This window comes from Aedes albopictus, chromosome 1, assembly GCF_035046485.1.
Source record: "Aedes albopictus strain Foshan chromosome 1, AalbF5, whole genome shotgun sequence".
NCBI classification, from domain to species: Eukaryota; Metazoa; Arthropoda; class Insecta; order Diptera; family Culicidae; genus Aedes; species Aedes albopictus.
Window position 1 is genome coordinate 65,038,074 of NC_085136.1, and position 18,164 is coordinate 65,056,237.

Genomic DNA, 18,164 nt, shown 5'->3' on the forward strand with positions numbered 1-18,164 from the left:
TCAACTGCGAGGCTCAATAAGGGTGGGATTATTAGTATGTTGTTTATTAGCTTTAATTATAACCTACATGGCTCTTCGCATTATGCGTTCTTCACAGTGTCCTCTGTGTATGTTCGTCTCTGGCGTTCTTCAATCGATACCGAATTGGTTTTCGCTGTTCTTTTTTCTTGTGTTGTGATTGTAAGAGTTTGATCGTGCCTAGTTTGGGTAGTGGCTATGGTTATGACAGCTCAGATCAATCTTCAGCATAAAAGAACAGCTTTGGTCCAAGAACCTTACTTTCGTTGGGGGGATTTCTATGTAGATGTAACGCTTTAATTAACGCCTATATGGTTTTGCATTTTGCGTTCGACCCGATGTTTGCTACTTTCAGTAAAATTGAAATGACAATCTCGCGTGTCATGCCTCAAGCCCCAAAATGTTTTGATAAAACTGCTTGTTTGCAGCCTTGCTATGTAACCGTTGGTTCCAAAGTAGTCTTGTGACTCCACCACAATTATAAATTTTTCCAATTTACTTTCCTAGATTTCCCCTGGTAAATATTCCCCATTAAACTTCGGGTCTGTGGCACTCATGGTAGACGGGTGAGTGTATGAGTGTGTCGCACTCTCATAAGCAGCTGTCATGTTGCGAGAGTCACTGAGGTCGAGTAGTTTGAAGATCGGGGCAAAACATTACCTCGCCCTTTTTGTTCTCGCCGATAGATGGTGCACACCTCATTAATGAAATAGGGTGTGACACAAAAACTAATAAAACATAAATGTTTAGCATAAAACAATAGGGTCCTAAAATAAAAAATATTTTCCCGCTTTTGGTGCATAACACGAAAGAGCTTGGTTTTCTGATCTCAATGGTAATTTTTCCGAACTTGAACAATAACAGAATAGTTAATAAACTCGAAAATAAAATAATGATGAGCAAGTCTTGTTTGACATTCGAGGTCAACCTTGACGTAACGAAAGTGAAACGGCGGGTTGCAAAAGACACCACATTGGCTCACTTTTGACAACAAATGTTCCTGTTTGACATACACGGTAAACAAAATTTACCCAAAATTGAGTGTTAAACAAGGAGTGTTGCAAAAATTATTAAAATTTTGGAAAATATATTTTATGGGCTTTACCTAATAGGAATACTTAAAAAATGAGTAAACATGTCGTTTTCATCAATGCTTGATCGAATTATGCAGAAATTGAGATAGGCCTTTGTTAAATGTGTGTACCATTCCCTATAAAAACGGCAAGCTTTGAAGCAAACGTTCTCTTTTTGCTGTGAATACGGGAACGTAGTAGTAGTGCGCGCGTGTTTAGTATGTTAATTGAAATTGAGGTTAGTGTAAATCGTAAAAACCTCATGTTAGTGGAATAATTATTAAATAGTGTTTTTCTCGTTTTGTTAGATGTTAGTAGTTTTAGCCATGCGTTACTAGTGGTTAAAATATTTGTTAGTACGTTAATACCAAGTGTTAGTACGACGAATACGTTGGGTTAGTGAATTAAAATGTTGATTGTTTTCTTAATCTAATGTTTGTTAAAATTGTTATAGCTCCCTAATATAAAACAAACGAAACAAACGAAAAATATACGAAGAACAACACGTATAAAATACCACAAGAAAAGGTAATTAAATTGTAAGAGTTGTGGACATGAAGATTTGCTGTGATTAGTTGTGAGGTTCAAAGTTCTAATATCTGGTGGTTAGGTCCAGACATTGGGCCTTTTCTTTTTATTTTGTGGCCTTTCTCTGCCAGAAACACGAAATCACGAGCCATCTGGTTCCCTAGTGCGCGTCCGTTGTGAAATCCAGCCAGCAAAACCCGCCATTGCGACGACCAGTACCCACAATAGGCCGTCGACATCTCCAATCCACCATCTTGGTGAATAAGACAGGTCGGAGGATACCTGTGAGTCCGACGCCGGTCTACCGAATCCCGAAGCATAACCAGCCAGACGATGAGCGGACTGATCACCCGCTCGTCCATTCTCGACAAGCCAGTCCACCATCTGCCAGCACCAGCAGTTCCCGAACCGTGTAACAACAACCGAAAAACGGCAAGTAAAACCCACCAGAAACATGTGACGTCACAATAATAAATTTGTAAATTGTAGTAAGAAAATTGCTAAAAGTTCATTGTGTTGACTTTCTTCATATAAAATTTCAAATTGCTTTCCAGAAGAACTCGTGAGTTGTTTGGCTCTGTGAGAGCGTATGAAACCCCGATAAATCCCAATATTTTATTCAATGAATGGTATTTGTACTAAATAGTGGAAATCTTATAAAAAGGCAGTGGAAACCGTTTTTAGAACAAATTTGTTATTTAAAACAATCAGGACTGTTGCACAAATTAGCTTAGAGAGAGAGAGAAGGCTATCTATTATTTGATCATAGTAGCCATGATTTTTACTGTCAACGTAGATTTAAATGCAGGTGAATCGTAATATGGACATTTTTTATTATGGTCATATCTCCTCTGTAGACGATCGTGGACGGTCAAATTAACCCTTCTTTGAAAGCTCTTTAGATGTACTTTCTGATAAGGGTATCCAGAGCTGCACCTTTTTGCCCCTAAGAAAGATATTTATCTCTAAAAGTCGATGAAAAAAATTATAAATTTATCTATAACTCGTCTCATTTAATTCTAACAGCTTTGATGTCTTTGACAAAGTTGCGTATTTTATTGATACATACAACTTGGTATGGGTCTAAAAATTCAACAAACGTATGTCTTACTTCAAAAACATGTTTTTGGGGCTAACTTTCAAACACAGGCCTCTATCTCCATTGGTGTAAAAATTACAACATTGACGTCTTCAGAAAATTAGTCTATCTCAACAATTTAAAAAAATTTATATTGTATCTCACTTTTAGGGGGATTGATCCGAAAACTCTAACTGTAAGATGGCGCTGATGATTGCCGTCAACTTTGCCGAAGACACTATTTTACTCTATTTCCTCAATCCTACGAGCTATTAATTAAGAGCGTGAAAATGGGAAAATAAACCATTGTGCATCGTCCATACCGCGAAAATCGGGAGGCTACGGTGGGCGGGTCACGTCATCAGGATACCGGATAGCAACCCGACTAAAATGGTTCTCGAGAGTCATCCGACCGGTACAAGAAGACGTGGAGCGCAGCGAGCTAGGTGGGTCGACCAAGTGGAGGACGATCTGCGAACCCTACGCAGAGTGCGGAACTGGAGACAAACAGCCATGGACCGAGTGGAATGGAGGCGGCTACTATGTACAGCAGAGGCCACCCCGGCCTAAGCCTGATCGGTAAGGTAAGTCTTCCTACAGAAGTAACGTCAAAAATTGCTTCAATTTTTTGCCAAGGAATCCCTCCGGAAAATTTTCAAAAATTTCTTCTAGGAATCTCCAAACACTAGGAGATTTCTTCTGAAAATCCTCCAGAGATTTCCTTTTAAAATTCTTTAAGGCATTCTTTCAACAATTTTTGAAGTATTTTTTGTGAAATTTATGGGAAAAACTTCTAAAAAATCCCAGAAAATATAGGGGAGACTGAGGAGACTTGATCCCTGGGGAGACTTGTTCCCTCCATATTTGCTCGGAATCAAGAACATTTTTCTTCTAGCATAATTTTTCCAAAACTACTCCTGGACAAACCACTATGTTTTGGCTACAAGTGATTTCGATTGTACATTGCATTATTTTTTAACGGCTGATGGTTGATTTTCAGTCCTTCAAAAATCTTTTAGGCGATTCCGAAAAATCTCAACAACTTTGTGAAAGTTGAACCAAATCGTGTCAAAATTTCACAGTACATAGTTCAAATAAAATACTTTCAAACTTATTTATCCGAATAAGGCTGTTGTTAACATATTTTAATTAATTCAGCTTAGTATACACAACAGTGACATGGGGAGACTTGATCCCTCGAGGATTACACACACATTATACATGTGAAAAATAAAATGCTATTCGGAAGCCTCTATTTACTTGGAATTCTAGTCTATTCAACGATGAAATGTGTCAGATAATTATAGCTTTAGTACAAACCAAGAAAAGGGGGATCAAGTCTCCCCATTTAGAAAATACGGCATATCCTTAAAAATTTAAGGGAATCTTACAATTTCAAACACTCCATATTCATCGAAAATACACGAAAACTCGAAAAGAAAATGAATAGGAAGACTCTGGAATTATTTTCCCTTTAAATAAACCATGTGCTCAAAGGGGGATCAAGTGTCACCCATTTTTGAAAAATATATCATAAGACATGCCTCCATAGAAACACAGTTTTGAAAACTTGAACAATAATTTAAAGGCCTTCTGTTGTGTATTAACTTGCAATAGATGTTTACCTGCCATTTTGTATGGAAATCGGATCTGGTTTTGTGTTTTTTCTTAAAGTTTCAGGTAAATTAAGAAAAAGGGATCAAGTCTCCCCAGTCTCCCCTATCTGATAGAAACGCAGGAGCAAATTCTAAAAAGAATTCTTATAGGAATTTGTTCAGGAATTCCTAAAGGAGTTTTTCAAGAAATTATTGGAAGAGTTTCTCTGAATTCTTAAAAAAGTTTAGAGGAATTTCAAAAAAATATCCATGGAGGGCTTCTGTAGAAACCCTTCGCTGAAATACCAGGAGAATTCCCTATAATTTTGATGAAAAAATCTCTGGAGATATTTTTGAGAAAAAAATTAGAAGAAATCCGAATTATTATTTTTAAATAATCCCTGATGAAATTTTTGAACAAATTCCTAGTTAAGTCCATGTTAAAATAAATAAAATAAAATAAATAAAAGTATTCATAAATAAACCTCTAAAGGAATATCGACCATGATCAACGATCAAATCTGACTCATATCATGTCAATGGTTGTTCCTCCGTGATTGATCTGAGCTGGTACCAATTGCACTGAGATCCAAATGAATAAGGGCTGGGACACTTCACTTATTCTCAAAGTGCAATTTAAGCAGTTCATTCATTTTTGATCACCAACGGCGCCGGGCAAGTCCTTGTAGTCAGTTGGGAAAGGAAAGGAATGTAAGAGTGTGATGGTTGTTGCTACTACCTACTAGAGAACGAGAGCATTCTGCGTCCTCACAACCCGCACGGACTGGGGTATTTGTTAGATGGAAAGGATGGGAGATCTGGGAGTCATCGTTGTTTATAGTGCTCGTAAGGTGTAAGATTAGGGGCCCACATAGCCGAGGCGGTAAACGCACGGGTATTAAGCATGACCATGCTGAGGGTGACGGGTTCGATTCCCGGTCGGTCCAGGATCTTTTCGTAAAGGAAATTTCCTTGACTTCCTTGGGCATAGAGTATCTTCGTGCCTGCCACACGATATACGCATGCAAAATGGTCATTGGCAGAGGAAGCTCTCAGTTAATAACTGTGGAAGTGCTCATAGAACACTAAGCTGAGAAGCAGGCTTTGTCCCAATGAGGACGTTACGCCAAGAAGAGAGAGCGAGAAGGTGTACGATTGTGTGGTGATTACCATGAAGATCAAGCGGCATAGTTCGCTTTTGGTTGCATGACTTATAGGCGTTATATACACTACAGGTCCTTTCAGGCCATGGTTGCTTCCGACAGTATCTACACCGTTTCGGTCATGCGGGTTCTCCCGAATATCCGGTTTGTGCTGGGTTAGAGGAAACGGCGGAAAACGTTTGTTCATATGCCCGCGTTTTCGCACAATGCGTGACTGCATGCTTGATATATGCGGGAAGGACACAACTCCGGACAATCTTGTCCTGAGGATGTGTAGAGATTAGTTTGGCTGGAATGCCGTTTCAACGTCTTGGAGCCACAAAGGAGGTGGCGCGTGGACTCGGAGAATGGCTAGTTCAGATGCGGTACAAGAGGTAGTCCAGGGGTTCAGAGTCGGCTTCGTAGGTCATACCAGTGCCCTGCGGTCGAAATCGACCCTTACAGCGATAAGTGGCCGCGGCGGAGAGGGAGTCCTGGTAGCGTTGTTGTCGTGGCGTCGGTCTACTGAGTTAGATCCGAGCCCGCGGTTGCAAAGGGGTCCTGGTAAGGGCCAGGGCATGTGGAGACCCTACTGTCAGCAACCTTCTGGTGCAGCTGTTGCGCGGGCGTGGGGTTGACCCTACCCTATTTCCGAGGACAAAGGGAGTGGTGAGGACCACTCGGGAAACTGGAAAAGCGCCAGCATGCTACCGTGATGCACTCTCCAAAGTGAGTCATCGATGTTCGTTGCTGCATTTTTTTTGTGAATTTTAGTTTAAGGCATATATACCAATATGCTGGATGGACACGACGGAGAAGGTGCTCGAAAATATCTTCGTCAACAGAATGTTGAGGCACACTGAGGGTGTAGAGGGTCTCTCGAGTTCGGCTTCCGGAAGGGGAAGTCGACCGTAGACGCTATTCTGTCGGTTACAAAGACTGCTCTTGTGTAAGAGGAGGGGCATTCGCTACTGTGTCCCGGCGGTGTCTTGCACGGTTCTGTGATCATCTTTGAGTCGCTAAGCTTTTCATTTCTTCTGACGTCAATCTGCTTACCCGGAACGTCTCAATATGGTCCACTTATTATTCACCTTAAGCCAGGCACGATGTGAAAAACCTTTTCCCGATCGAAACAATGGACTACCTCAAACATAACGGGCATTACCGCTTAACTTGCCAAGTACTATTCCAATTCATGCGAACGCGAACGCGCAATCAAATTCGTACTAATCTCCAAGTTTGCTTTGCTTCTTGGCAGCAATGTACATAGGTAACGTAAGGAGGTGCCCGGCGGGAGCTTCTCGAGAAAATTTCATTTCATCCATAATGGCCGACTAATGGATGCTCATTCGTTTGTTTATGTGGCCCTCGTTCGAAGCAAGTCTCAAGTCTCTGCACGGAGAAACTCAAGTACCTAAATTTGAGTATTTTCAAACTCACTTTTGAGTTCTTTTTTGTCTCCTCTCTCATCCACTCTCTTTGTTGTTGTCAGAGAGCCAAGAGCAAACCAACCCAACTTTGACAGTTCGGTGCGGGAAGCCAAAATTGAGTAAACAGCATTGAACTCAAATTTGAGTTTTTTGAATTAGCAGTTGGGTGAAAACAAACTTAGCCAGTAGGTACTTTGTCGTATACCGTATACGGGATCAAATGCAAAAAATTCATTTCAACATCGCTTCCACGTACTCAAATATGGGTTCCCGCACGCAACCCCGAAGTTGGGTGAAAGAAACTCACATTTGGGTACTTTGTTTTCTCCGTGTGCGCTTAAATGCGCGCGCGAATACGTTTGATTGACTGATGGATAGACTGGACTCACAGACGGTCAGAAAGACAACGAACGGCCGGCAGCAGATGGATTTTGACGATTTTGCGAGCTCATAAGGGAGCGAGATGCTACTTGTTGGCTGATGGTACATTGCATTTGACGTCTGAGTGGTCTGAGACGTTCGGAGAAGCAGAGCATATCTCGTCATTCTAATGAAGCGAATCGTACGCGGAATTGTGGGTTCTGATTGTACGCAAAGAAAAATTGCATAATTTAGATCTCGATTGTAAAAAGTAAGTACAAAGTAGAACAAATCGCCAATCGCCCTCTCTCTCTCCATAACTTCTAACATAATTCCAAGTTTTTTTTTATGCTGAAAGGATAACATTGCATGATTTGGAACATTTCAAATGTGAATCGATTCCATCTTGCGGCATATAGTCAAATTAACGCCATAATGTATGCAATGCAGTATGCATTGCCATTCACTTCAGCTTCACGAATATTTCGTCATGTTAACTTTGGCGGCACACTTTCCGCCTTTCAGTTTTATATTTGTGTCGACTCCAAGAGCAAAAGGTCAACGCCCCTGCAAGCAAACAAGTGCATCTGGTAAGGTTTCCTATTCCAATTCACCAACCGAACACGCTATTGACAACTTCTACGCGCTTCCAGAATGCCAATTATAAATCGCTGTTTCCACCTGTTCGAGACCGCTACTGAACCACGCGAAGGCGGCTCACGAACCGGAAGAAGCACCTCACCCAAAGACGAATTACATAAAACATCCTGTTTTTGAGGCAATTTGTTTTGTGGTGCGCGCAAACCCGCAATCGCGCGTCAACGCGCGGCCATTAAACCCCCGCGCTATCAACCGTGCGCCATCTCGCGGCTTCATTAGATACACGGCAACTGCGCGGTGCTTAACAAAACTAGAAAGCAATAAAAGTTCTGCCCAAACAGGAGTGCTGCGTTTTACTGCCGGACCCCTCGTTCCTGTCATTCTTGGCTTATTTCGGATTAGTACCTGCCAGCCTAATGGGGATCTACATAGTAATAATTGCTGATTTGTGTGTTGAGATTTCGTGCTTGTGCCAAACGGGCGCGAGCAGCAATCGTGATCAAGCGTTCGGTTGTTGTCTCTTTGATTGGAAGTGGCAGGGTTGCCAAACCTCAGCTAAACCCATTATTTACCAGACCACATTGGAATCTTGAAGCTCTTGTCATGATGACTAACATACATCGGAGAAGAAGTATCTGAAAACTGATCGGGACTGGGTCAAGCGCAACAGCTTTGGATAGCCCGATCGAACAACTCGCTGTTTTCTACACTTCTGGGGGATATTAGAAGGGTATGAATATCGCTCGGAAAACTGACAGTTGTGTCACAGTGGTTCAAATTCAGCTGCGTTACCTGCACTTTAACTTGCCAGCTGTGGCTCTTTTGAAGGCCGGTCACCTTGGATCCGTTGGGTGCTTGCTGTATGCGGATTTCCCGAAACAAATCAAACACTTGGGTGGACTCCTGCAGCCTTAGCATTGTGACCTTCACCGCCACCCACATCGCCTACACAGCTTGCTCCTGTCAAGGCCATTGCAGTCCCATGACTTGTGTGCTGGTTCCTGACACCTGAAGCAAACCTTCTGGGCTGATGAACGGTCAGATAGCATACTGACCAGCCCACCTTGAGTGAGCTTCCCTACATTAACGGACTTGTTTGCGTCCGCTACGGGTAGCTGTACCAAGGGCACTTGTGTCTCTGCTGGGCCCTTCCGTAGCCTAATGGCTGTGGTGACCACCTGCATCTGGTACTGTTGCCGCAGTGCCGTGACGAGCTCTTCCGCGTTCGTGATCTCGTCTAGGTTTTATACCTAGACTGTATAAGCCCTCACTTCCACACCCTTGCTAAGGGACCCCTTCCACCAGACTTTTGTAGGCGGCGCCCTTGCGTTCCTTGTCGCTGGGGTCCGACTTGCCGGCATTAATGCCGAGCATCGGGGTTAGTATCCGCCTAGCCTTGCGGGTACCGGTAGACAGCTTCTCACCTGACGGCTGCTTCACCCGCTTCTGTGAGTGCTTATCACGAGCAGACGCATCCACCACACCCTTTGGACTAACCTGCGAAAGCGAAGGCCTCCATCTGGGTAGACTTCGCAACCTTTACTTTCGCCGGTTCCGCCGCTACTGCAGCTTTCGCGGGTCTCACGTGCAGTCTTGTGAACATTCGACATTTTTCACTACCTTCATTTCGTTGCCGCAGTCGGGTGTCAGCTTGCTTTGTTACATTCGTGCGGTACCGTTACCTCTTACACACAAAACGAGCGGTAAAACGAAGTTCAATAAACATAAGAAAACGTCAAATCAATGTCGTATGACACGATGACATTTGTCTAATTCTAGTTTTTCACATAGATTTACAGCCAATTCCGATTATTTATGTTAGTATTAGTTTATTCTTAAATGTTGCATTGAATACGACACACATTTGGCCAACACAGCTCTCATTATGGAAGAAGACAAGAATTATAAAAACCGAACCGTCTCCCGAAGACGCTATCGTGGTGAAGTGCATTGACATTTTTGTTTCGTACAGTAGTTTGATTGCTTGTGTGGCGAATGTCGGAGACAAAGGAGGCCAAATATCGACGAAAAGATTCAAATGACTGTGATCTCTAACAAGACTGCTCACGTGATCCTGCCTGGCATCGTCCAGCGGCTTACGAAGTCGCAACAGGGCCGTTTTCAGGTCCTGGTAGCCCATCTCTTTTTTGGTTGATGGCCCTTATCAACCACGCTCCGTCCAACATTTCCCCCGGCAGGCTAGCCGGGGAATGGATTAGAGCTCCCACGCTGGAGCTGCGTGCGCAGCTTCCTGCTCCTGACTCCTCACTTCCCCTTAACGGAGACCTAGCCAACCCACTTCTTGCGAAGGGGTTGACCTCACCGTTACCGGCCTCGCTCGATTTCTGATTTTTGTTTAATTGACTCATTTTGTATCTCACGAGTAGCACGGAAATGAAGGTCCACCGCGCCAGAGCCCTGCATTAACGCGGTATGGTACGAAATACGGTGATGGGATCCCAGGTACCTAACAGGCTCCGTTAACGATCGAGCATCTCCCTCGATCACTCATTCCTCGATACGGATCGCTTGATACCTTGAATTGGGGTTAGTAACCCTTTTCTAAGCAGGCAATTACACGGCTGCCTCGCAGAAGGGGGGGGGGGTCGTAAGGCCCCTGGATTACCGCCCCTGCTACCCCGTGCGAGCGTCGCTTGGTAGCTCCTTACCTGACGGATGCCTCGCACGCTACTAGGATTGCTTGCCGTACGCAATCGGGTCTAGCGTACCCTTCGGGTTACATGCGCTTACAAAGGCGTCCTTCGCGCTAGTTGCCTTCATTTGCCGAACCGCCGAAAACCAGGAGATGCGATCGCATTGGTTCTCCTTCCTTCAACTTCAGCTGGTTAAGTTGCTTCCTTAAAAGATGCTGCGATCCTATCGTTTTGGTTGCAAACGTCGCTTCAACGGCTGCCCCCCATTTCTTTGGGAGAAGACCACGCTCCCGGATGACTCTCAAGCATTATTTGGACAGGAATCCTACAATGCGAGCATTCGACTTCTGATCCGCTTCTTCAAATTTGATCCTCTCCGTACCACTTCTTCTTTTTCTTGGCGTGACGTCTCAACTAGGACAAAGCCTGCTTCTCAGTTAGGTGTTCGTCAAGCATTTCCACAGTTATAAACTGAGAGCTTCCTATGCCAATGACAATTTTTCATGTGAGTCTTTATACACACTGGAACCGCTTTTTATGCCATTGACTGGGGGTGCAGCAGAGGTAATTTTGTGCATAAATTAAGTTAGGGTTTTAATGAGGGAACTTAGTTCGCGAGAACAGGTCTTGCTCCTGGGCATCTGTGATGGGGCCAAGAAGGTTGCCAGGAAGATTCCAGAGAGCTCAGAAAAGGGGGTTCCAAGGGGCTTCAGAGCCGTTTCAGGGGAAGTCAGGAGCCTTTCAAGGGCGATCCGACAGGTTTCGTTGGCGTTTCAATGCGATAACGAGGATTTCAGAGCCGTTTCAATTGAATTACGAAGGTATCAGAGACTAGGGACATTTCCAGGGATATTAAGGGCCTGTTCATAAACCACGTAGACGCAATTTAGATCATCTCAGACCAATCCCCACCCCTCGCCTCTCGTAGACTTTTGTCCATACAAAAAAAAAAAATTTGTATGAAGCGTAGACCTTGACCAGAACACCCCTCTCCCCCCCCCCCCCAAAAAGTCTACGTGGTATATGAACGGCCCCTGAAGGCGATTCAGGGGAGCTCAAGAGCCTTGAAAGGGTGCTACATGGGCTTTCAGGGGCCATTCAAGGCATTTCAGAGGCATTTCAGAGAGATTCAGGGGGTTCAGTAACGTTTTAAGGCCGTTTCATAGGCTTTTCAAAGCATGAAAAGCATGGGCGCTCCAATGGATTTTCAGGAATGTTTAAGGGGGATTCTGCAGCCTTTTTAAGATGTTCCAAGGGGTTGTAGCGGCATTTGAAATTGATTATGGGGATTTCAGTGGCGTTTCAGTGAGATTATGATAGTTTTTGGGTCTTTTCGAAGCATTTCAAAGCCGCTTCAAGAGGTTTTCAGCACGGGGGTGAATCTTCATCGCGAAAAGAACCGCTCGTTTGATTGCTGGACACTAGCGAACCTGGTGGTGGAAAGCAAGCTTTTTGTACAGCGAGCATAGGGCGGGAGCGAGGCACGCTTTGATGATTTTTTATTTCTAGAAGGAAATTCATTCCAACCTAGTTTTCCAAGTGAAAATTTTACGACTTCCACCTCGAAACTTCAAATTTGTTCGAAGATACACATCTGTTCTGTGTTTTCAGGGTCGTTTCAGGAACCTTTAAAAAGTGTTCCAAGAGTTTTCAGGGGCATTTCAAATGTATTACGATACGGGAATTCCAAGAACGTTTATATTGGTATTATGGAGGTTCAGGGACGTTGCAAGGGGTTTCATAATGTCTATCTGAAGGGGACACAGGCTGTTTCAAGGGATTCCAAGTTGTTTCAGAGGGCTTCAGGGGGTCTCAGGGCGTCTTCAGGCGTTCAGGGATATTTCACAGGGATAACGGGGATTTCAGAAGCCTTTCAATAGTATTGCGGGGGTTTTGGGGGCATTTCAAGAGGTTTTAAGGATGATTCAGGGAGATCTCAGGAGCCTTTGGAGGACGTTTCAAGACATTTCAGGGAAATTTCAGAGAGTTTCAGGGGTCCCAGTTAATTTCAGAAGCGTTTTAAGGATGATCCGAGACGTTTCTCCATGAGCGCTTTAAGGCTTTTTACGGCATCATCAGCATTGGCAGCCATGTTGGATATGTGGCTCGAAATTTCAAAGTGATAATTCTACGCCACCAATGCGAATATTCGTATGAAAAAGTATCATCCTATTTGCTCACTCGTAGTGATTGCGATGATACTTTTTCTGCTGCGTTGCTGCAAAATTGACAGTTTATTATCACTTCAAAAACGCGAGGCAAACAATCATTGAAAAGCAAAAAGTCAATGATTCGTTTGAAAGCTTAGTGATGCATCATGACACCTTAAGTGATTTTCAGGGACGTTTCATGATTCTTTAAAAGGTGTCCTAAGGGGCTTCAGGGGCGTTTAAATGGGATTACGAGGGTTTCAGGGACGTTCCAAGGTAATTGGGTTGTTTAATGAATAAAGTATTGCTATTTTTTCTAGCCTAATCAAAAGAGTTCATTTTTCTGAGTATAATGTGATTTTATTGCGTTCCAATTCCTTTGTTTTAATGGTTAAATAAACAAAACAGTTTTTATTTTTGTGGAAAGAATGACAGTTCAATCGATAAAATGACAGTTCGCCTCGAACAAAAACAAATCTCCATACAAACTTTAAATGCATTTTAAAAATAACAAAAACAAAACATGATGAAATTTTGGATTTCGGCTATTTTTTGAACGGAGATTCTGATTATGAAATAATCTGGATACCCCTAAAGAACCCAATTCAGGGGTGTTTCGAAGGGTGTCAGGGGATTTCAGGAATATTTTAAGGATATTCCGAGAGGTTTTCAGGGACGTTTGAGGGTGGTTTTAGAAATGTTTGAAGGGCGATCAAGGGGTTTCAGAGACATTCCCCATGGAATTCAATAAGACCCCCTGAAACATCCTCCTTAAACTCCTCCCTGAGAACCTCTAGAATGCTCCTAATACCCCCTCAAATTCCTCTGAGATATCTTGAAACACCCGGGAATTCCCCAAGATCTCTGACAAGATCTATGAAATGCTTCTAAGGCTCAGAGAGACTCTGAAACGCCTATGGAAACCCCCTGAATCTCCCAGAGACTGAGGCTCCCTGAACGCTTTAGAAATCGCTTTAAAATCCCTGGAACTACTCAAATGCCCGTGGAACTCCACCTAGACTCTCTGGAACCACCTAAAACTCCCCTGGTACTCAAGAAAACCCCTGAAACCCACTCAGATTCCCTGAAAACCCCTTGAAACCCTCTCTGAAACTTCCTGCATCGTTTCTGAGAACCCCCTGGTCCCACCCTGGTACCACTTTAAGCTGAAAACCACCTAAAGCCCCATAGAACGCCCCTGACACATCTCTGAAAACCTCTTGACACCTCCTAAAACGCCCTTGAAACGCTTGAAGCCCCCTGGGACACCCTGAAAGGCCTCTGAAAACCCCTGAGATCGCAAACGTCCCTGAAACCTCGCACATGAAACCCCTTGAACATCCCTAAGATCGCCTGCAACACCCCTAAAACTCTGGTTGGAGTAGTGCTGCACCTCGGCTGAAAAAAAGAGAGGCACTGAGCTGGTAGCGATATCAGTCAGTGCCGGCGGATTGGACGAAAGCCTCCCTGTGTTCTATTTTGTCGTTCCAACAGGTTATGACTCCAGTGGCGTCCTGATGCGGTTCAATCCAAGAGACGATGAGGAGGCCGATATCCGATGAGGTACCAACAGACAATGCGACTGGATGTCAATAGTCGTTGAGCTATTGAGAGGCGGTGAGGGGATCAACACTCGTAGAGGATCTAATATCCTGATAGATGGACGCTGAGAACCAGTGGTCGAGGCGGTGCAGTGTTGGCTAATCGGTGAACGTAGGGAAGAAGCGGTAAAGAAGCGGTAAACGTTCGGGTAGTCAGAAAGACCGTGTTGAAAGATCATCTGACATGTTCGACTCCCTGCCGATCCAGGAACTTTTCGTAATGAAAGTTTCCTTGACTTTTTGGACATAGATTATCTCCGTGCCTATCACGCGATATTAACATGCCAAATGGTCATTGACAGAGAAAGCTCTCAGTCCAAAACAGTGGAAGTGCTTATAAACACTATGCTGAGAAGCAGGCTTTATCCCAGTGAAGACGTAACACCAAGAAAAGAAGTGGAAGGCCATAACTGGGCCCATAACTTGCTCAAATCAATAGAATCGATGCATACAATAGACTGATATTGCAAGTAACTTAGTACCCCACTATTTTCTGACTATTTCACAGTGTGTACTGTTCAAATTCTGCTGAAATAACGAAAACACGATCAAAATCAATTTCGCTTAGCTTAACTAACATCCGAGCGATTGGTCATTTCCAGAAAAATAGGCAATCCCCCTGAAGAGGTGATGAAAGCAGACAGGAGAGAGGCACACACAGCACGCCGAAAATAAATGGACCTGTTTGTATACACATCTAGCGAACCGAACATGCAAAATGTAGCAGGCGATGAAATAATAATTAACTTCTCTGTTTTGCTTGGAAGGAACGCGGGTGCGCGATTTTGCAAGGCGCAAATCATCCCGACGTTGTGCCGCTGCGCCGTTTCTGAAAACAAACAAACTAACGTTTTGTGTAAACTCACCTAGATTTTCACTGTGATCTGGTCGGAGATTCTGCTGAACTTTTCCCTCGGAGGAAAGGTTTCGATCTAGTAGTCCGGTTTTTCACTTTTCAGTTTCTATCCCGAAGGTGGTCACTTTCCTCAACAAGCGTGGTCACTTCGATTGAAGACTTTTCGACTGCGGCGGCCATATTTGACAACCGCGCGCGACGGTCAAATCAAAGCAAGCGGCGGTTGATTGGTTGCTTGTCACGCACTCTTCGAATCGGAAGTTCAACGTCTCGAACTCGCCTGCTTCGTTACTAAACAAAACACCACACCAGTGTTCAAATCCAAACAAACGACGACGGAGACGGTTGTTTTTTAAGGTTATTATTCTTCACTTGCGTTTTCTTCCAGACTGGTTCGTAAACAACTCCGACGTCCCAAAACTACGCGCGGTGATCGGAGTAGGCGTATACACACGCATATGTGTGTACAAACGTCCGTCTTCCGCGCTTCTCGCGCTCGTCCTCTACCACGCGGAGTTATTTTGGTTAGGTTCTTCAACTTTCGTGACCGGATGCCTGTCTTTCCTCTGCTAGCTGTGTACCTAGTAGCGTTGCCGTTTCGTGAATAGTTTAACCGCCTTTCACTGTCTCTTCTTCTTCGTTCCGAACGCAGGAGGCAGGGCGAAACTATCTTTGGAAACACTTTTGAACGTGATGTCGTCCTCCCAGGAGTTTGCCGCGCATAAAATTTATTTCAAACAGATTGCATCCGAGAAGAAACCACCGCCGGAATTCGTACCGTGTTCTGGCGAAATCGCAAAAACATCCGCAGTGCACTAAATATTTCACACACGCTTTCCTCCTCTTCAAAATCCGAGTTTACCGCAGTGCGACACTTTCTTCCGCCCCGACTTCATCAATCTACACACGGATCAACCCCTTGCTCCACCCACTTGACGTAAACCGGCTCTGCATAACCTTTGGTCCCACCAAAAAACTGTGAACCATGGCACTCTTTGACACACCTTTTCACAGTTTTACCCGTGGATCGATATCTTGGACAGGTCACACGATTGTATTGATTACACACAAACAGTATACCGCAGCAGCTAACAGTAGTAGGCCATGCAAATCAAAACTATAAATAAATCCGTTTTATTTTATGTGTTCTCTCTTTCACTGTGAATGCAGCACCGCGAGGCACGAAGACAATATCTTCCTTCAGTCTCAACGCGACAGCAACGACGACGATGATGATGATGATGAGGCCAAAGCAAATTGAAACAACATGAACGTATAGATAGCACTAAGGATGCAATCGACAAAAGGCAAAAAAAAACAAGTCAAACAACTTCAACGGGTTAAAAAAAAAGCAAATTTTCTCAATCTGAGCCTGTCGGAAAAAGAGCTGAAGCAGAAGGAGTGGGAGCGCGATGCTCAGCGGCCGACTGTTCGATCGGAACTGAACACTCTGTGAACAGTTTGAACCGAGTGGAATCAACACCGGACGATGGCTTCTCCGTCAAGCTGTTTAGCTGTGAGCCAAGCTGAGCTTGAATGAGAGCTGCAGTGTGCGAGAGAGATTGCGGCAGAAAGAGAGAGAGAAAGATAAGAGAATTCGTGAAACTTTTGGAACAAAACAATCAATCAAGTTTAAGCATCGGTTAACTCGTGATTGAAAACAATTAGAATAAATGATAGGGTCACCAATCCGTCCTGATTTAGCAGGACATGTCCTGATTTTGGACTCATTTTGTCCAAAATTTCTTAACAATTCCGATGAGTTTTACTCGTTTTCGAGAAAATACTTGAAATATCCTGATTTTCTATGCCGAGTTAGTGGTAGACCGAAGACCTGAAACATGCGCTAGTCACTGCAGAACAATCTGAATTTACGCGATCTACAACTACAACTACGCTTTTTTCAGATTTGCTCATATAGACTAGAGCACTGATAAGCATTCCCGAAAATTTACACTGCACTGTTGCACTACTAAATACTTTTGCCTCATTTTCTGTTTTGTCAATGTGTATCATCTCACCTAACCAGAGCTTAATCAGCTGTGTGAAGGTTGGATGAATCCAGAAATACTTAAAGTACAAGAACACATCCAATTGGTGTAGCACAGTGTAACTTATCGACAGGAAATCTCGGTAACCTTCTCAAACAGAAAGCCAGAGTATCGAAGTAACCAGGGAAAATGGAGAGATGATTGATGAATGGTGTATAAAAACAGAGAGAATATCTGAGAGAATTGAGACAGCTTTTAAGAGAAATCAATAATAAACATAAAAGAGAACAGAAGCTTTCGTTCACTTTTGAGCGAAAGCATCTTCTCGGAAGATAATAAGCTTATCTTCAACTCAGAATGGAAGCCTGGATAATCTTAAACTTGCGGAGCAAATTTTCGAAATGATATTCCGCACAGATTTCTCGAGTGCGGACTAACGGAGTACGAAATATTAATGTTGATATTCATTCAACCCACAAACACAATAATGTAGCAATTTCATGAAGAAATCCTACAGGAATCCATGAAGGAGTCCCTGGTGGAATTCCCGAATCGATCCCAAGAAGCATCACTCAAGGAATCCCAGAGAAGGAGTTTCCGTTAGAATTTCCAAAAAAATTCTTGGAGCAATACCTACAGGAATCTCTGGAATCATCCCAGGAAGAATTCTTTTCGCAATCATTGAAGATTATTATTATTAATACATATTTATTATCACAGCTTATACTAACAGCGTTTTTGTAACGTAAAGTACCGACAGACAAAAAAACGTGGAACTAATTGTTTTTGCACATCCATATCTCAGCAGTTAGAGAACCAAATTTCAATCTTTTTGCGATAACGGAATCCTACACTATCCTAGAGAGGTGTAGTGAAAGCCGATTGGAATTTCATGCAGCTTCCGGTGAGAACCAGGCGAAAACATTAGTTCCACATTTTTAACTTCTTCCGGTTCCGTTTTGTTCCCAGATTGGTTGTGAGTACCATGTCTGTTCTTTCGGAACCTCGACAAGAGAGCAACATTCTGTCTTCGGCAAAGTTGTTCAGAACAACAACCACTTCCTGGTGATGGATTTCATAGTTCCGAA

General features: G+C 43.5%; 1 protein-coding gene across 1 annotated transcript in view; it reads right to left on the reverse strand.

Moving 5' to 3' along the window:
• LOC109401930 (tumor necrosis factor receptor superfamily member wengen) overlaps window positions 1-16,536 on the reverse strand; it is an 89,065-nt gene extending 72,529 nt beyond the window's left edge. The window contains exon 1 of the mRNA XM_029854691.2: window positions 15,096-16,536. The gene's annotated coding sequence lies outside the window, so the exon portion shown is untranslated. The remainder of the gene's footprint in view (window positions 1-15,095) is intronic.
• Window positions 16,537-18,164: the final 1,628 nt, after the last annotated feature.